This window comes from Nannospalax galili, unplaced genomic scaffold, assembly GCF_000622305.1.
Source record: "Nannospalax galili isolate Female #2095 unplaced genomic scaffold, S.galili_v1.0 scaffold291, whole genome shotgun sequence".
Taxonomy (NCBI): domain Eukaryota; kingdom Metazoa; phylum Chordata; class Mammalia; order Rodentia; family Spalacidae; genus Nannospalax; species Nannospalax galili.
This window is the reverse complement of record NW_008330588.1, coordinates 320,071-331,372: the sequence shown is the minus strand read 5'-3', so window position 1 is coordinate 331,372 and position 11,302 is coordinate 320,071. Positions and strand designations below refer to the sequence as shown.

Here is an 11,302-nt window from a genome sequence, read left to right as displayed (position 1 = left end):
ATCTGGGGCTAGAGAGATGGCTCAGAGGTTAAGAGCACTGACTGCTCTTGCAGAGGACCCGGGTTCGATTCCCAGCACCCACATGGCAGCTAACAATGGCCCTAACTCCAGTTCCAGGGGATCTGACGCCTGCACTCTTCTGACTTCCATGGGCATTTCACAACACAGGTGAACTTATATACATGCAGACAAAACACTCATACACACAAAATAAAAATAATAAAATATTTTTTAAAAATGCATAATCCATATGTGGTACCATTCATACTGTTCTTGACAATCCAAGCAAACAGTAAAAACTGAGTGAATTTGCTTATCTTTGCACAGATTATACTTGTGACAGAATGCTGAATATTTGGGTGGAGGTAAATCTTGTTGCTCACACCTCTTGACCCTGCTCTTCTCTCCTCCCCCTTTCAGAGTGATTTTTTTCCCTTTTTTCTTCTTTTATCTCCTTCTTCCTCCTTTGTCCTTTTAGTGCTAGGGATCTAAAACATGGCCTGTGCATGTTGAACAAAAGCCCTACCACTGAGCTGCCTCTCCAGCCCCTGTGCTAGGAAGTTCTGTGTAGTGAGGGCTGAATGTGTGGGCTCTGAGACCAGATAGAGTTTGAACCCCAGTCCGTGGCTTTATGGGGAAAATTACTAGAAATCATTGTGCCTCAGCTTCCCACTGGCAAAATAAGAATATTAGCATTGCTGAGAGGAACAAATGAAATAATTCAGCTATGAACAATGATAAAGAACAATTGTTGTCATACAACAGTTAACAAATATTAGCTATGAATGTTATGGTCATTTCTTTTTTAAAATGTTATTTCTATACATAATATAGCATATTACATATGTTTAAATATATTGCTTTTTCAAAGCAAACAATGTGGTACCTTTCAACTGACAACGTGAGAATGGGTTGTCTTAGAGTGACCTCATTCTTTCTACTCCATGGCGTTCAGTTTTGTGCATGTAATTAATTGAACCAACCTTCAACTGCTGAACAATTAAGTTGCTTTCATTCTTATGATATTATAAAAAGCCTTGTAAACATGCTGTGAGCCCATATTAGGACAGTGTCTGACTATAAATTTCTGGAAATGGTCATGGTATGGATTCTAGTTGATGAATATTGATGAGCTACTTTCAACAGGATGATATTTTCCCACCTACAAAGTGTGAAAATGCCCTTTTTGATTATCTGATTTCCGCTTTAATTTTCAAAAATTCAGTTTGTGGGACTAGTGAGATGACCCAGTGGTTAAGAGCACCAGATGTTCTTGCAGAGGACCCAGCTTCTATTCCCAGCACCCATATAGTGGCTAACAACCATCCATAACTCCAGTTCCAGGAGATGTAACACCCTCTCCTGACCTCTGAGGGCATTGCACAACATGGGTGCATTTACATACATGCAAGCAATAGACTCATATACATAAAAATAAAGTATTTTTAAAAATTCAATTTTGTTTAGGAATAAGAAGAATAACTACACCTATTTGGACATTTCATGAGGGTTTCTAGATTCTCTGGAACAGGTAGGAAGATGATGCTTAATCCTTAAGTGTTGGAAGGGACAGCAGACTTTATAGTAACTGTGCAATAGACAACACATTACTCTCACATTCACTAACTGCTAAGGAATTCTTGAAGTATGGAAACAAAGCAAAGACTTAGAGAAAGACCCCAGAACAACAAGACATTTCACTGAATTTGCATCATAGCCTGGCCTCTCCATGCCTCTTGACTTCTGGCTGAGCAGAGCTGTTTGTTGGTCCAATTTCTAGGCGTGAGAGAGCCTCTTTCTTTCTTTATACAAATGTCTCATTGTACAGTTCTTGTTGCCACTTGAGTGTATAGCTTTTGTTTAGGATGTAGGCAAACAGCTTCCTCTAACCACTTCCAGATATTCATAAAATCTCTTAAGTAAGAGAATGCTTATTTCAGCATTCAGTATCCTAACTATATGACTGTCTCAGAGTAATTATTGGACGATCTAAAATATTTACAATCCTCTTCTTAATTTTACAGCCATTCAGCCAGTTCATGATGAACTGCCCTCCTGACACAACTATGGTCTCTGGTGAGAATTAGGATTTGTTCCAGGATCCACATTTTTTAGTCCATTTTGTGTGCAGTCATGGGCTCTATTTGAATATGCAGATGAACTGAGGAATTGAAAGATGAGAAACAATAAACATCATTCCAAGAGGTAGATGAACACTTCAGATATTTTTTAGTCACCAGTATCCATCTAGAAATACTTGTAGCTATGACCTGTTGATCATAGCTGGTCAGGTAAAAAGCAGTGTAGTGGCTGACATCTGGAACCCAGCAGGAATGCCCCCTCTCCTTCAGAACACCTAACTTGTGAGGCTAAGCTTGACCATCGTGGGTTGGTAAGGTGCATTGTGGGATTGTGGGGTTTTCTCTTAGTCCGGGTGGACTTCTTCTTTATGGGACCAATAGATTTGCAGGGTTCACAAATGCTTGGGGTAAGCTGAATCACTCAAGCCCCTTGCACTTACTATTTTGGGATCATGTATGTGTTCTCTGAGGGACTGAGTGCCAAATTGTATTTTTCCAACATTACGATCATTTATTCCTTAGCAACTTGACTTTATCTCAACAGATGATGAGGACTTGTGATGTTTTTCTTCTTCTTTAGAATCTGCTCAAAGCAACAAAAGCTGTATTATATCACATCGCTGTCATTTATGCAGCTCTTGCTATGCTGGGTCTTTTGTCAGTTAATTATGAATGGGCATATACATCAAGAAGATAGATATTTATGTATTTACATATGCCTTTTATGACATATGTTAGAGAGTTAGATGACCTGAGAAAGTGAAGCATTCTGCCGGTTCCAAATACAGGTGTCTCCAATAATATAAGGCACCGCCACACCTTTTACACACAATTATTACTTTCAAATAAGGATTCAATACTACACCAAGTTCAACTACCCTTAATGTTAATTAGCATCAATTTTAATGTTGCTAATTATTCTCAGCAGCCCTATAAATGATGTTTATTACATCTTCAAAGATTGAGGGGCAGCTCATTAACAAGTTGTCACACTGCCTTTTAACTTTTCAGTGACCACTGGGACCCCACATACAGGGTTTTTCATCAGCATCAGTGATGCCTGGAATGCTGTATTCTGCTTCTTCCAGAAAGGTCGTTGTGTAATCCTCTCAGGATCATGATGTTCGGCATGGAGCACTCACATTTTACACACACTTATCTTGTATTTCTGGTGTTTCTTTTCTTTCCTTGCTACTGAGAAATATTGATTTTCGTCTTCATTAATTCTTCCCAGCGCCACCAATTTTCTTCCCTCTTTGTGTTCGATGTCTCTTTTAGAGTCGTGTTCAATAAGCTCGTTCTAGATTTGCTGAGTTCTCACCGAACTTACCTCTTGTTATCTTTCTTTTACTTAGAAGGTTTATTGTATTTTCTATGATGGGCTCCGCACGCGCTTCTTTCCTTGCATTGTTCCTGCTCCCAGGGGATTGATTTAGCTCTTTTCTTCTTCTTTTACCCCATATTATTATTATTAATTTTAATTTGGCTTTGGATCTGTAATATTTTTACTTTTTACTTTTATAGTTGAAATTTTAACAACACAAGTATAGCTCACTGACTTTTAAATGTAGATGTTGCATAAACATATTACATTTAGAAACAAAAGTATTAGAGAAGATAAATGCTATAGTTTAGACTGGAAGAGTTTAAGTATACGTGCCCCCAAATGGTTTGACTAAAACAGGGGTCTTTGTAAGAAAGCAGTTTACTAGAAGGACCCAATATTACCCTGAAGTATAGTTTTACCAGAATCAAGAATAGTGATTTTTTTCACTAAGGAATAGTCCAGAAACATGTAAACATCTTATAAATATAGTAGGATTTAAGAAATATAAAGTACAGTCTTTTCTTTCCCTTAGGCTGGAGGGAGCCACAATTTATTAGTAAAAATTGTTTATTTAATTCTTAATCTAGATGACTGAAGATCATAGGCAGATGAAAATTTTTTTATACTGGGCTGAATTTAAAATACATTTATAGAAATATATATACTTTCAGTATGTACTTACTACTGCAAAGTTTACTGCTCAGATCTGCCAGTATCAGGTACTTCTTGAACTTTATTAGAAATGCAGACTCAGAACTTATTAGATAGTAATTTTCTGTTTAGCAAGACCACATCTGATTTTTATACTATGAAAACCAAAAACAAAATTTGAAAATGTAATTTGAAGGGTAAATTACAAGCAGGGTGTAGCGGTGCATGCCTTTAAGTCTAGTGTTCAAGGGATAAGGCAAAGAAGAACATAAGTTGAAGGCCAACCTGGTCTACATAGTGAGTTCCAGGACAGCTGGGGCTACAGGGAAACCCTGCTTCAAAAAGACAAAAAAAAAATACATTCAAGTTGTCCAGTAAAATAAGGTATATGATCACTATGTAATTAACCCAATGGGAAAGCAGAGTATTGAGAAAATCTAATCTCAGGTTTTAAGTGTCCCATTAATAAAAGAATAACCAAAACCTTTGTTTTTGTAAGCCAGTTGTCATAAACACTACAAAGATTTGGTAAATGGTAAGAACAGATTAATATTTAAAGAAATCTTGTTGTAAATAGAAAATCAAACATCAGTTTTATCCGGATGTAACAGAATTTGCACTTAGGAGTTATAATTAATTAAGTTAGAACTAGATATATGATAACCATCCTTTATCTTTAACTTTTTATCAACTATATACTTTATATGTATTTTTTAACTTTAAAAAATGTATTGGCTTAGTTTTGTATATAAGATTAATTTGATAATCTGCAATTTTTTATTGAAATGTTGTGATTGACATACAATACAATTTGATACTATTTTGATCCCCCTCCACTATCCATACCTTCCCTTATTGCTCCCTCTCACCCAGCTTAAGGTACTCTATTACATATATACTCCCCTGCCAGCAGCCATCATAAGATACTCTATAATGTACATATACTCCTCCCCCTCCCAGCATCCATCAGTTGCCAAAATTTCCTTACATTGTATTCTCACCCCAAGTTCTCAGAATCAGGGGTTGACACATGATGGGCCCGCACTGCCTCTGGGGTTATCCCTAGGCTCCATCTCCATCATCACTCACTGCCCCTGGGGTTATCCCTAGGCTCCATCTCCATCATCACTCACTGCTCTGGGGGTTGTCCTTAGGCTCCATCTCCATCATCACTCACTGCCCCTGGGGTTATCCTTAGGCTCCATCTCCATCATCACTCACTGCCCCAGGGGTTATCCTTAGGCTCCATCTCCATCATCACTCACTGCCCTGGGGATTGTCCCTAGGCTCCATCTCCATCATCACTCACTGCCCCAGGGGTTATCCTTAGGCTTCATCTCCATCATCACTCTTGTTACTACATTATTATTTGTCTATTTCTCCAACCTTCCCTCCAGCATCAAGGAAGGCTTTCCAGTTGTCTGGGAAAGGGAAAGTGGGAAAGTGGTGTCCACAGCATCCAGGACTCTGAGGACCTTGATCTTTCTTCATAGAGTTATAAAGTTTGGCAAGCATTCCATTATTGTTTCTGAGACTATTTCTACTGACCAGACATAAAGAGGTTGACAGAATACCAAAGAAATGATTTCCCCAAGTCCACCTTAGAAATCAGTGAGTTTATTGGGGTTACCACAGAGCTTTGGTGACAAATTACTTGTAGGAGCACGGGTAACTCAAAGGCAGCTGCATTACTGAAAAGCTCACCCCAGCAAGGGTAACTGTCCATGAAAGCTTCATCACCTGAGTCCCTTGTGCAACTTCCAGGCTTACGTCATTACTCAAGTCTCCTCTCCCCCCAGCAATTGTTTACTGCTTTGATTGCCTTGGGGAGGGGCTTTGTGAATTTCCTGAACCTCATGAATCTCCTCATTCCCTTTGTAAGATAATGTTTCAATCCAGAGAAAACAGCTACAGAACAGCAACCTACAACATTCAGTGTAAGACTTTGAAGTAGGCATCCTGTATCTATAGCCTCACACTTGACACTCACCCTTCAAGATTAACTCTTCTATCTAATAATCAAGGAGGGATGGATACTGCAGAAAGTTAATGATCTCACACAGTTTGTGAATGGCTATACTGGGTAGGTTCTACCCTTGTCCCTGTGACTCCTCAAGATATTTTCTGTCAAAGTGATTTGGTATTTAAGTATACTTTATCCATTTGGTCATCTTCAGTTGAACTATATCCTTCATGTCCTAATGAGAGAGTATCTGAGTTATTCCCCACTGTTTTATCATAATGCTCTTGCATCATGCTCCCTAGAGTCATTAATTGCTCCCTGTTTGCTTTGTTAATAATCCCAGTACATTGTTTCCTTTGTTCATTGTATTAGAACCAAGTAACTGGTGAGTCCTTTTTCTCAGCTTCCTGCCCTAATGAGGGCAGGCCTCCATTAATTATAATGTTTTGCTCTGACAATCTAATAATGTCAAAATCAAGGTTATTGATTATGTGACTTTTAATGAATTTAACTTTGCTGCTTACAGAACTTTTAATGGATCATTTCATTTGTATCCGAACTGAATTTTTATTCTTAAACCTATATGAATGTTGTGCTGATGTTTATGACAGGATATTGTTAATATCTGGCTAATTGACTTTGGGACAAGAGCTTGATAAATTTAGGGCATGCTTTAGTTTCATAAGATACTGATAATATGTGTGCATTGAATGCGTGTGTATGTGTGTGTGCCTGTGCACATGTGGAGGCCAGAGGTCCACAGATGTTTTCTTCAATTGCTCTCCACCTTATTTTGTGAGACAGGGCCTCTCACTGAACTCAGTGCTCACCAATTTGGCTAGGGCTGCCTACCCAACAAGCCCCAGGGATCATCTTGTTCCTGCCTCCCCAGTGCAAAGATTACAGATGTGGACTGCCACATCTGGCCTTTACATGGGTGCTGGAAATCAAACTGAAGTCCTCATGCTTATACAGTAAACACTTTACTGACTAAGTCATCTCTCCAGATGTTGATTTTTTTAAAATGTGAAATATGAAATCTTACATTACACCTGAGGCCATTTTCAGTTCTGTATTTCTGGTTTCAAATGACTTTTGGGCTTGATGAATATCAGCATTTCTTTCCCTACTGTCTTTTTGTGAGAGGTTGAGGTCTGTCTTTCAGTTTTGACTTTTATGACTAGGAACTAGCTATTGCCAATTGTGGGGAATATAGAAGATGTATCAAAATTAAAGGATAAAACAATAGTGACCTGTAATCTGCATTCCAAGGAACTCATAGTATTGACCACTACTGAGCATTTTGGCATTTTAATTTTAAATCCTGTGTGACAGTATGTATATGTGTGTATATATACATTTAACATGAATCATGATAACTTCTCCATGACTAAAAACTCTTCCTGGGCTGGCAAAATGGCTCAGTGGATAAAAGCACTTGCCTTGCAAGCCTGACAGACTAAGCTCTATCCTAGGCACCCACAATGGAAGGAAAGAAACAATTCTTTCATGTTGTCCTCCAACCTCTACACATAGGCACATGGCATGTGCCCACCTGTACTCAAACACCACACACACACACACACACACACACACACACAAACACATATGTAAATGGTGACACAGACTATTATGTGTGTTTTATACCTTACTAGCCATTCCTCATGTTAAGTATTCATTTCCGTCTTTCTGGATCGTGAGCCCATGTACATCTTAATGCAAGCCTATCTTTGTCTACATTCACTGTTGTTTCATTTAGATTGATTGTCTATAAAACGCTTATAATTTATTATTGGGGGGGGGCACAGTTGTGCCATGGCATGCACGTGGAGGTCAGAGGCCATCTGTATGACATTGGTTCTTTTTTTCTCCTAGGCTTGCTGCCCAACAAACCCCAGGGATCTGTCTGTTTCTGCTTCCTGGATGCTGTGATTACAGGTGTGTGCCTCTGTGCCTGGCTTTTTAAAAATAAATTGAATGACCTAGTGTGTATGTATGTGTCTCTGTGAGTATATGTGTAAGTATGTGCATGCAGGTATGAACCCATTCATGTGTGGAGGAAGAAGAGGGCGTCAGATCCCCCGGAGCTGCTACAGGCCTTTTCAGGACACCTGACTTGTTCCATGGGTGCTGGGATCCAGACTCTTGTCCTCATGATTTTGTAGCAAGCACTCTGGCTTTTTTAAAAGTGTGTTCTGAGGATCAAACTCAGGTCTTTTTGCTTGTGTGATAACACTTTACTAACTGAATTTTCTCCCAACCTGTTCATACTCTGAATTATTACAGCCTTATATGTATTTGAGGAGTTTTATTTCCCCTTCTGACAATTTTTCCCAAAACTTATTTCAACATGACATTTTTTAGAAATATGGATCAGAATCATTTTCTGAAGACTGTATTGCTCACCACCCCTAACCTCCTTTCTCATGCCCTAAAGCAAAGACAAAATCAAAACTAAAATGAAACACGTACAGCTCTGAGGTTTCTGTTGGAATTGTGTAAAACCAGCATGATGACTCAGGGGAGACTGGAACTTGGTTTTAGTACCTGTCTGGCAGGGTACTTTTCTTTTGAATAGAAGAACTTTGGTTTTCTGTATTTCAGTAATTTTGTCTGGTTGAAAGGCCAGCGTGCTTGGCGGTCTAGGCACCAAGCTGTGCTCAGGCAGAGATGCACCAATGGCAGCTTGTAAGGCAGGTACTGCTGGCTGGCGAATGGCCCTCACCCAGAGTGGCTGCCATGCTTTTAAAGAGTTCACAACACCAGAGGTGAAAATGCAGTAGAAACCTTATGCACCCCACAATGCCTAAGATATTTCTCTCTTGACCTTGTTTTTTTTTTTTTTAATTCTTGAGGCTGTGGAGTCTGAAGTAAGGTCTCACTGTGTATAGCCCAGGCTAGTTTTGAACTTACGATCGACATTGCTCTTGCTCCTGAGCTCTGGGACTACAGGCTTATGCCACCACATACAGCTTTTCTCTGATTCTTTTCAATGTTTGTTCAGGGCATGGGGTCCCCAAGAGCAGTGGCTCAGGTACAGAGACCTTTTGGAGGTCACAGGTTAACAGTAGTCATCACTGTTACTCACTTTCCACCTCTTCATACCTTGGCTAGAAAGTTGTTTGTTGCTTATTTAATGCATTTAAGGTTAATTTTAAAAATAAAGGTATGGTGAGTGACTGTCTAGAGGCTTTGCTTCTTTCTACATTTCCTCTATTTTAAAATATCTTTTCATATATTTAAAAAAGCACCTTGGATGTGTATTGTTAAACTCTTTTTAAAATGTTTTCCTTTCTCAAAGGACCTGTCAGCTCATGTGAAAAATCTCATTTCCATGACATGTGTTATGCACAGCACTAGTGTGGAGCAGCAGCTGTCCAGATAGGAACATGTGAAGGGCTCTGAACATAACTTCCTCCCAGGTCTGCTTGGAGTGCCAAGTCCAGAGAAAGGCTGGATCATAGACATATTCTTAGCTAGACTGAGGCATTTTTAAAACGTGGTGAGATCTGGCTTATTATCCACTTAACTGTCATCTGTTATCACTGGCCAGAACCTAGACCCCAAGTAATAGGATGCAGGGATCCTGTTGGGGGTAATAGGGGAGCACAGTGGTATGGCTGTGGGCCTGAAGGAACTTAGAGATTTCTGCAAGATCTTGTTGGGAGGGAGAGTGAAGGTAAAGGTTGAAAAGAGGTAGCAGGGTCTCCAGGCCTCCATTACCAATAATATGGACACATTCTATATATTTGGAAGAACCACTAACTGTATAGGAGGAGAGATGGGCAGGAAAATGATCCTGTTCCACACTGAAGCCTAACTCTCTCACCTACCATGGATGGGTCCAAGGTCTCTGGGGTTTCGTTAGGGCTTCTCTGCTGTGTCTTAGACACATTGAACCAGCCTTTTGTACAATGTGGAAGGAAACAGCCAAAGCTTAAGTCTTTTCAGCTCCCAAATTTACTTACTGAAATATCGAGGTTCATGTTTTTTTTCTAAATTGTAGAATTATTCAAGAGGGGTAGAAGGCTTTGCAGAGTTCAGTTAATAGAATTTACAGCAGGCAAGTCAGGCAAAGACCTGAAACTTCATGGAAAAATTTCTAAAGCAAGGTTGTTGGGAATTTAAATTAGATTTGAAGGTGACAGACCAACTACTGAGAAAGTACAGTACCTCACTGTTAAATTCTGTGGGAATCTGCTCAAAATGAATATGGTTTTTCCAATGCAGTTGGGTACTGATTTTGAGTTTTAAGTCCAAGTATACACATTTTTCCAGATGTAATCATTTTATCCAAATAAATGAAAAGATGTCTGTTTTAGGAAATCAAAACTATCACATTAAGACTATGTCTGGTTGCAGTTTGATGTTCAATCAAGAATATTCCAGCTGCTCATTCCTAAGAGTCTTTAGGGAATTTCCTACTTAGGAAAAGTTAGTTTCAGGAATCAAGGAGAAAATAATAAGATTTGAAAGTTGGGAGACTTACATGTGTGGGATGATATAGTTTATATTTTTATTTATTATTTTTATTTTAATCAGTATGAGTCTTTTGCCTACATGTATGTCAGTGCGCCCATGTTGTGTTGTGCAATGCCCTCGGAGGTCAGAAGAAGGCATCCAATCACCTGGAACTGAGTTACAGAGGGTTGTGAGCTGCCATGTCAGTGCTGGGAACCAAATCTGGATCCTCTGCAAGAGCAGCAAGTGTTATTAACCACTGAGCAATCTCTCCAGTCCCAAGAATCCAGTTTTATAGGACTGATTTCCATCACTGTCTTACTGGTCCATGTGGTGGAGCCATTTAAGGAGATGTCCTCACATGGGAGTAATAATGGTTATGATGGTGCTATATAGCAATGCATATGGTGGTACCCAGAGAAGCATGACTACATAGAGATAAATGGTGTTGGTACTGACATCTGCTTCTGAGTTGGCCTTGTACAGCTTTCCAAACCTTCACCATCTACAATTCCTACGAGAAAGCTTCTTCTTATGTAAAGAGTAGTCTCTGCAAATTATTTTGGTTCATTTAGTTGTTTCCCTTGCAAAAATCTATGCCATATAATTTACAATACAAAGCTTAACTTCACCAGCATAAACTCTTCATCAGACCGAAGTGTTGAGTTTTGACTAGATTTATTAGCTCTCATTTTCTACTTTCCTTTCACCTTATTTTTAAATCTATTCTTTATTTTTAACTTTTACAAAAACTTTATTGAGAATTTCATACATGCATACAAGGTGTTTTGATCAAATCCACACCACACCACACTAACC

General features: G+C 39.1%; 1 protein-coding gene across 7 annotated transcripts in view; it reads left to right on the top strand.

The window, feature by feature from the left end:
* Window positions 1–11,302, top strand: part of Csgalnact1 (chondroitin sulfate N-acetylgalactosaminyltransferase 1) — a 353,381-nt gene that overhangs the window by 115,478 nt on the left and 226,601 nt on the right. The window contains exon 1 of one of the 7 annotated variants that reach the window (XM_008850102.3): window positions 7,898–7,960. The exons of 4 other annotated variants lie outside the window; for them this stretch is intronic. The gene's annotated coding sequence lies outside the window, so the exon portion shown is untranslated. Of the gene's footprint in view, window positions 1–7,897; window positions 7,961–11,302 lie in introns of those variants that run through there. 2 more of the 7 variants (XM_029554620.1, XM_029554622.1) reach the window with 2 other exon arrangements.